The following is a 9,214-nucleotide window of genomic DNA, read 5'->3' as shown; positions in this document are numbered from 1 at the left end:
GTCGACGGTCAGTTCAGATAAAATGTTGACGCATCTGTGAGGAACTTCAAAAACGTAACGGCGCTACTGTTATTCGTTATCGTAATGTTAGACTCATTGACACTTTAGAAACGATTAGTTTATTTAACTTTATTACATGGCTGAATTTTACGTGTCTGTAATCAAAAGTATCTGTTTGAGCTTGGTATGTGTGGCAAACTAATACCCTTACTTTCTTTTCAATGGAACAGTTTTTTTTCTTTCCTGTGCAATCATTTCAAATGAGTGCAAGTTTCATGTAACCTACTGTTGTGTACATAGTTCCGCGTAGTCAGCGCGTACACAACTTTCCCACTAGAGCGCGCCCCGCTAAGCACAACAGCGCAGGCGCAGCGCTCGTCCGACTCCGCGCTACGAGATGGCGCTGTCTTAGGGACGGACCAAATTCTGCTTCCGCGGATCCGTGTATTAATATGTCACGCAGCCAATGAGATTGCTGCTAATGTAGAACCTTTTCTCCTCGCGGATCACACTCGCGCAGTGATACCTGAACGCTCGATGTATTATAACGAGTGTACAGACCTCCGATTAGTCAGTCTGCATTAGTCTGCACTTGTCTGTACCAGTCTATAGTCAAGTTTCAGTCTGTGCCTAATAAGATTATGATATTCTTGTACATAGCCATGAAGATAAATGAATAACTTTGTCAAGTATCAGAGATATGCGAGAATAAGATTAACGTACCAAGACCAAAGGAACTTCAGATTGTCAATTGTAAACAGCATCCAGAATCAAGTTACATAATGTCTATGCTTTTTATTATTTTAATAAATGTGTGTGAAAATTAATCTAATTCTTTTTAAAGTTGGTCACCGTCAATCTGCTACTCTAAGTGTGCAAGTGGCATTTCCATTGTCTGACCTAACGGCAGAAGATAAACACGCCACTATAAGACTACGAGACATATTGCTGACACTCGCCTACTTCGTTAGAGCGACAAGTCAAATAATCTGATGGTGTGTGTACCGAAGGTCTTGCAGTACGCACACCACACCTACAGTTCAATGTCTCCGTTCTTCTAGTTTAGTCTGAAATGGTAAAGTCGACTTCCACTCGTCGTCCACAAACCACTCTGTGGTTTTCCTCGCGTATATTCCTCACCCTGATGACACTCCAGTAGTTAACGCTCAGATAACCAGTCCTACAGACTTGACTTTCAGTTTGTCATTTGGTTATAATAAAAACACACAAACGGCTATGAAGAACTACTAGTCTCCAAATTAGATTAGATTACATTGCATTAGTACTTGTTCCATAGATCATGAATATGACACTTCGTAATGATGTGGAACGTGTCAGGTTAATAAAAGGTGTGTATCCAAGATATTACATTACACAAAATATTACATTACTCTTTATATTTTTAATTTTTTTTTTTTTTTTGGTGGGGAGTGGGGATATTACCCACTTACTATATCCAAAAATTCATCTAATGAGCAGAAGGAGATGCCTTTCAGAAATTCTTTTAATTTCCGTTTAAATGCTATATGGCTATCTGTCAGACTTTTGATGCTATTAGGTAAGTGATCAAAGACTTTTGTGGCAGCATGATTTACCCCCTTCTGAGCCAAAGTTAGATTTAACCTTGAGTAGTGAAGATCATCCTTTCTCCTAGTGTTGTAGCCATGTCCACTGCTATTACTTTTGAATTCGTTTAGATTGTTAATAACAAATTTCATAAGTGAATATATATATTGTGAGGCTACAGTGAAGATTTATAGCTCTTTAAATAAATATCTGCAGGATGATCTTGGATGAGCTCCAACAATTATTCTGATTACACGCTTTTTTGCAATGAACACTCTTTTACTCAATGAGGAGTTACCCCAGAATATGATGGCATACGAAAGCAGAGAATGAAAATAGGCGTGGTAAGCTAATTTACTAAGATGTATATCGCCAAAATTTGCAATGGCCCTAATAGCATAAGTAGCTGAATTCAAACGTTTCAGCAGATCTTCAGTGTGTTTTTTCCAGTTCAACCCCTCATTAATGCATACACCTAGAAATTTTGAATATTCTACCTTAGCTACCGATTTCTGACCAAAGTCTATGTTTATAAATGGTGTGATTCCATTGACCGTGTGGAACTGTATATACTGTGATTTGTGAAACTTTAATGAGAGCCCATTTGCTGAGAACCACTTAATGATTTTCTGAAAAACATAGTTTACAATTTCATCAGTTAATTGGTGTCTGTTGGGCGTGATAGCTATACTTGTATCATCGGCAAAAAGTAGCAGCTTTTCATCTTCTTGAATATAAAATGGCAAGTCATTAATATATATTAATAACAGCAGAGGACCTAAGACCAAACCTTGTGGCATCTCATTCTTTACTGTTCCCCAGTTTCAGAAATCACCAGTTTTTTGTATATTATGAAATTTTCACTCTGCAGCGAAGTGTGCGCTGTATGAAACTTCTTGGCAGGTTAAAACTGTGTGCCTTGCCGAGACTCGAATTCGGGACCTTTGTCTTTCGCAGGCAAGTGCTCTACCGACTTTTTTTTTAATCTCATTTTGTTCGTTTTTGTTCGTTGTATCTGCTCGAGGCGGACGTCGCAAGACGCCCCTTTCAGTTCGTTGTTGATCGATTAACTCAGTTATTTATGACAGAAAGCAGCTAACCCTCTGACCGAGCAGACTGAGTTACTGTGCCGGCTAGAAATGATGATGAAGGACACTTAACACCCAGCCCCCTACCGGGAATCGAACCCGGGCCCCCTTGTGTGGAAGGCGGTAACGCTACCGCTACGCTACGGAGGCGGACGCCGAATAAGCTACCCAAGCAGCCCTAATTCAGCCTTCCAAACTTCACAGAAGGTCTCCGTCGAACCTTGCAGAACTATCACTTCTGGAAGAAAGGATATTGCGGAGACATGGCTTAGTTACAGCCTGGGGGATGTTTACAGAATGAGATTTTGACTCTTCAGTGGAGTGTGCGCTGATATGAAACTTTCCTGGCAGTTGGTACAGCAAAAGCAGGCAAAAGTCCTGAGTTCGAGTCTCGGCCCGGCACACAGTTTTAGTGCCAGGAAAGTTTCTACTACTAGAGTTTTCCTGTGCCATGCGTTGACATTCTTATTCGAATAAGAGGTCAGACAGCCACAAATCAAATTTAACTCCGTCTTCAGACCACAAGTGGCCTATCGGGACCATCCGACCGCCGTGTCATCCTTAGAGGAGGATGTGGATATGAGGGGCGTGGGGTCAGCACACCGCTCTCCAAATCAGATTTAAGGAGTAATACATTCAATAAGGGTAGCCTTTTAGCAGTCTGGGTATATTTGTACAACTTACTACAGTTGTTTTAAATGGCTGATGTTCAACCTACTTGCATTATTTTGTACTAAAAGTAACATTTTTGTTTCGTGTATGATTTCTGCTTCGTATTTCAGTTGTCTACAATCTCTCAGGCTGTTGATTATCCTTTGACTGAATCGGCTGTGAAGAGAGCTTCTGAGGACAATGATTTAAATTGAAGAATTCCATGGCAGTACAAATATCCTGATATTTCAAAGTAAACCTGCAATACTGAATTAACTCTCTTTGTTTTCACTTCTTATTGACACTTGATCGTCTTTTGGCAATGTCTCAAGTTATTCAGAGCGTTACGTAGAGGAAAAATATTGTTTTTTTTTTTTTTTTTTTTTTTTGTACTGGTCCAAAGTTAATGTGAATGACAGTGTAACTTTTTACCATCAGTAACATTAAAATTTTGCTTTAAAAGGACATAAATAGTATCTATTATCATTTTTCAAAGCAACCAATACCTGTAGATGAAAAATACTACAATGTCTGTTGTGACATGCAATTTGTATCCAGTTTTCTCAAAAAATAGAGGAAAGTGGTCCAGAGTTACCCCAGTTGACTGCAGTCACGACGGACTGCCAGGTAAGTGTAGTGGTTAAACTTTGTAAAAAATGTGTGCGTGTTTTTTCTCGAAGACACAATTTCCGTGATTGGTTGCTTTGTGAGTTGCGTTACATTTGCTGTCCTCCTTCTGTGTCCACACCTGAGCAGAATCTCTCAGAACCTCTCCTTATTCCAGTGCACAATACTTGTACCAGCCAAAACTTCAGCAGCTCTGCAAATCATGTGTGGTGTGCGTATTGTAAGACCTTCGGTACACACACCATCAGATTATTTGACTTGTCGCTCTAGCGAAGTAAGCTAGTGTCAGCAATATGTCTCGTGGTCATATCGTGGCGTGTTTATCTTCTGCCGTTAGGTCAGACGATAGAAATGCCACTTGCACGCTTAGAGTAGCAGATTGACGGTGACCAACTTTAAACAGAACTTGATTAATTTTCACACTCATTTATTAAAATAATAACAATCATAAACCTTACTTAAGGGGCTCCGGAACGCCCGATACTTGCAATGCTAAAATAACGCTTATAAATTACATCTTTCGTCACAAAGTATTTGAGGTAGGAAGTTGAACTTTTTACAGATTATTTATTGGAATATGGGCTACAACTTAACACAGGGATTTTACAAAATTTTAGTTCAGTTATTAAAGGTGATTTTTTTTCAATTGCAATGAAAATTCACAACATTTTTTTTTGCAATTTTTTATTTATATATTTAAAAGTATACAGTTTTTTGGAAAAAGGCTGTGTTAAATTATGCAGAAGGTACTGTGTAACATTTACTGAAAGTTTGAAACAAATATGTTTGGAAGATCCTTAGAAAACATGTAATTAGTATGAGAAAATAAAAGTTTTGGGAATCGAGCGACAAAGATTGGATTAACTTTTTAGTGCATTCCAGGTCCATAGGATGGATTATCTTCATCCTCTGCAAACTCCTCCTCCAGCTTCCTCTTGTTCCTCCTTCTGTTTACTCTTGCTTGTATTTCTAGACTCTTTACAGCCCTGTCAGCAGCCCGAAAGTGTTCCTTGTCTAAAGCAAGCATCGCTCGTTGTTGTGTTCGTAGATTTTGCTACCATTTTCTTCAGTTGCAGTTACTGCAACACTGTTCCAAAAGGTGGTCATGTATGAACACTTATCATAATTCAATTGTAATTCACTAGCTAGTCCTACGTGCTTTATTATGGAGAGTTCCAGACTAACTTCACTACAATGAATACATCTTACACAGTTTGAAAAAATTCCTTTGAGATCCGACATATCAAATATTTCATTCACACCCGATTCGCCCATAAAACATTCATAGTTTTCACTCACTTCTGTGAAGTATTTTCTTTCCCACTTTGACTGCTATGGGCAGGTGTACTTGAGAGGTTAGGTTCACTCACTTGGTTATCGTCTTTATTGTTTACAGTAATAGCACATACCTTTCGCTTTCCAACATTTCTCCTTTTCTTAAAAGCCTTCAGAGGATTTCTAATAACTTTACTTTTACTCATTATTATACTTCAACAAAACAGAGACTCAAGAAACAGAATTAATTACGAATATTTTCGAGATAACCACAGAGTAAATAAACATGAAACAATCGACAACCACACCAGCGATATATATTGTACCATCACAGGTTAGCCACAACACATACTTTATCTCACATCACTAAAATGTACCTGATGAACACGGACGTTAAAAATAACACCATTTGACAGCAGTTTAACAGCACCACAGTGGGTCATGCCCATGTAGAACACATTTCAAAAAAAATTTAAAAATAGTTGTAGTCTTCGGAATTGAATAAATTATATATCTATTAAAAGGTAATAGTCTGCAGATTCAGAAAACGCAAAAAAGTAAAAATTGAACTTTTCATGATTTTTTAGCCTTTCTGGAGCCCCTTAACTTGATTCTAGATGCTATTTACAACCGACAATCTGAAGTTCCTTTGGTCTTGGTACGTTAATCTTATTCTCACATATCTCTGATACTTGACAAAGTGCCTATACATTTCTCTTTATGGCTATGTACAGGAATATGATAATCTTATTAGGCGCAGACTGAAACTTGATTACAGACTGATGCAGACTAATGCAGACTGGTACGGACTAATGCAGGCAAATGCAGACTGACCAATCGGAGGTCTGTACACTCGTTATAATACCTTGCACGTTCAGGTATCACTGCGCGAGTGTGATCCGCGAGGAGAAAAGGTTCTACGTTAGCAGCAATCTCATTGGCTGCATGACATATTAATACACGGATCGGCGGAAGCAGAATTTGGTCCGTCCCTAAGGCAGCGCCATCTCATAGTGCGGAGATGGACGAGCACTGCGCCTGCGCTGTTGTGCTTAGCGGGGCGCGCTCTAGTGGGAAAGTTGTGTATGTGCTGACTACGTGGAACTATGTACACGACGCCATGTGTGAGTTCCTGGCTCTGTTTTGTACTCAATACTGTCTGTTCAGAGAGACTGTAAATTTAGTTTTCACCTACCATCCCCTCACTGGACAATAAAGTGAATGAATGTACACATTTGAAATCGGCATTTCCAAGTTTCCTGTTCTGAAGGCCAGTTGTGTGATGGATCAGATATTATTTTTACCAATGGTTACGGCAGCCAGTGTGGCCGAGGGGTTCTAGGCGCTTCAGTCTGGAACCGCGCGACCGCTACGGACGCAGGTTCGAATCCTGCCTCAGGCATGGATGTGTGTGGTGTCCTTAGGTTAAGTAGTTCTAAGTTCTAGGGGACTGATGACCTCAGGTGTTAAGTCCCATAGTGCTCAGAGCCCATTGAACCATTTTTGAACCAACGGTTACCACCACTTTTTCCGTGTTTGTAGAAATCAGTAAATATTGCCTGTGTTTATTTTGATACAAAACCCAGCATTTTGTTATCTCACATAAGTTTATTACCTGCAAGATATCTCTGTCATCAGGAAGAAATCGGTTCTGCAGCACGAGAACTTGCTGAACAGTTTATCGGCAACAGCCAAGGAAGCTGTGCTTAGAATCAAGAGCACGATCCACAAGCAGGGTAATAATTATGCATATAAGGTCTTTTGTTATTTCACTCTACAAGATGTCCACAAAAGAATGCCAGATTTATGATTTGAGTAGTATCAGCTGTAAGTGTCGTAGAGTGTACGTTCAAGGTCATAATGAAAGAGTAACTCAGTTTTAGATAAGCGCATGCGTGAGTACTGGTTTGTTCTTTCCTGGCTTGCAGCGCCACAATCGCAAAATGGCGCCTCCCGAGCGTAAAACATTTTGTGTTCTTCCGTTTGGCAAGAGTGAATCTGTGATTTCAGTTCAACAGTCGTTTCGTTTAAAGTTTAATTGCGATCCACTATGTGGCAAAAACATACAATGGTACAATCAACGCGAAACGACCGTATATGTGTGCAAATGGAAAAGCACAGGACGACCAAAATTGTCTGAAGAAGATGTTGACAATGTCAGAGCATCTAATACCTGTAGCCCTAAGAAGTCTGTTCGGAAAGTAAATTTTGAACTCTAGTTGCCACGATGACAATGTGAAAGATTTGAAGAAAACGTTTACACATGCATCCATAACAGTTACAGTCGGTGCGTGCTTTCAAGCCAGATGAGTGTGGTGTGCGTTATAACTTTGAAAGTGAGTTGTTGCAGGGGGAATGACTTTCTAGATGGGATGGTTTTCAGGGATGGAGCAACTTTCCAATTGTATGGGAAGGTAAAAATACACGTGATGTTCGTCTCTAGCGCTCAGAACATCCTCATGAATCTGTACAAAATCAATCTGATTCCCCAAAATTAAAAGTTATTTGCACTGTGTCCAGACGTCGTGTGTATGGCCCATTTTGTTTTCTGAAGCTGTTGTTACAGCGATGGCTAATCTGAATATATTGCAAGAATGGCTCTTTCCCCAAGCAGAAGGTGAACCTGAAAAACTTCTCCGGCAACAAGTTGAAATCCTTTCCCACTGACGTCTCTTTATACGTCAGTAGTTCAACGTTGAAGTCCCTGACTGTTGAACTGCGTAAATAATGTGTCGCTCTGGAAGTCAGATCTGGAAACTGGAGAGATCTGGAGAGATTGAATAAGAGTCTCTGACCGTTCTTTCCACCGACCTGTCGTCTTTTAGGGTTGTGTCCCCTGGGCAGAAGACAGCTCGTCGGTCGTGGGATCTTCTTGGGCGGAGGCTGCTACGCTGTCGTCTCGAACCTGTGATCGTGCTTTTTGCTGGATGCCACTTGCTCATGTTAGTGTCTGTACCTACAGAGGGCAAGATCTGCAGTACTGACAATGATGGTAGGCAGCAACTCTCGTTAATGTATCAAGTTTGTTTTAATTTTAATAATTAACAGCCTCGGTTGCACTGTTCATCTAGAATTTACCTAGGTTTCAGTCGGGATAACCCAACCTTCTTCAGAATTACAGTGTCTGTTTGTCTATAGTGGACATCGTCAAGCTAAAACCTCAAATCCATAAATTATCGTCAGACTATAAAACTTATCTGGAACTGCCTCAGCCCCACTTCGCGACTGCGATGCGGCATCCACGAGAGTTGCACTGGAACCCCAGTACACCTCGTCTATAAATACAGGGTTATTACAAATGATTGAAGCAATTTAACAGCTCTACAATAACTTTATTATTTGAGATATTTTCACAATGCTTTGCACACACATACAAAAACTCAAAAAGTTTTTTTAGGCATTCACAAATGTTCGATATGTGCCCCTTTAGTGATTCGGCAGACATCAAGCCGATAATCAAGTTCCTCCCACACTCGGCGCAGCATGTCCCCATCAACGAGTTCGAAAGCATCGTTGATGCGAGCTCGCAGTTCTGCACGTCTCTTGGTAGAGGAGGTTTAAACACTGAATCTTTCACATAACCCCACAGAAAGAAATCACATGGGGTTAAGTCGGGAGAGCGTGTAGGCCATGACACGAATTGCTGATCATGATCTCTATCACGACCGATCCATCGGTTTTCCAATCTCCTGTTTAAGAAATGCCGAACATTATGATGGAAGTGCGGTGGAGCACCATCCTGTTGAAAGATGAAGTCGGCGCTGTCGGTCTCCAGTTGAGGCATGAGCCAATTTTGCAGCATGTCCAGATACACGTGTCCTGTAACGTTTTTTTCGCACAAGAAAAAGGGGCCATAAACTTTAAACCGAGAGATTGCACAAAACACGTTAACTTTTGGTGAATTGCGAATTTGCTGCACGAATGCGTGAGGATTCTCTACCGCCCAGATTCGCACATTGTGTCTGTTCACTTCACCATTAAGAAAAAATGTTGCTTCATCACTGAAA

This window comes from Schistocerca americana, chromosome 10 (genome assembly GCF_021461395.2).
Source record: "Schistocerca americana isolate TAMUIC-IGC-003095 chromosome 10, iqSchAmer2.1, whole genome shotgun sequence".
NCBI classification, from domain to species: domain Eukaryota; kingdom Metazoa; phylum Arthropoda; class Insecta; order Orthoptera; family Acrididae; genus Schistocerca; species Schistocerca americana.
The sequence above is the reverse complement of the archived record's forward strand: the minus strand, read 5'-3'. Positions refer to the sequence as shown.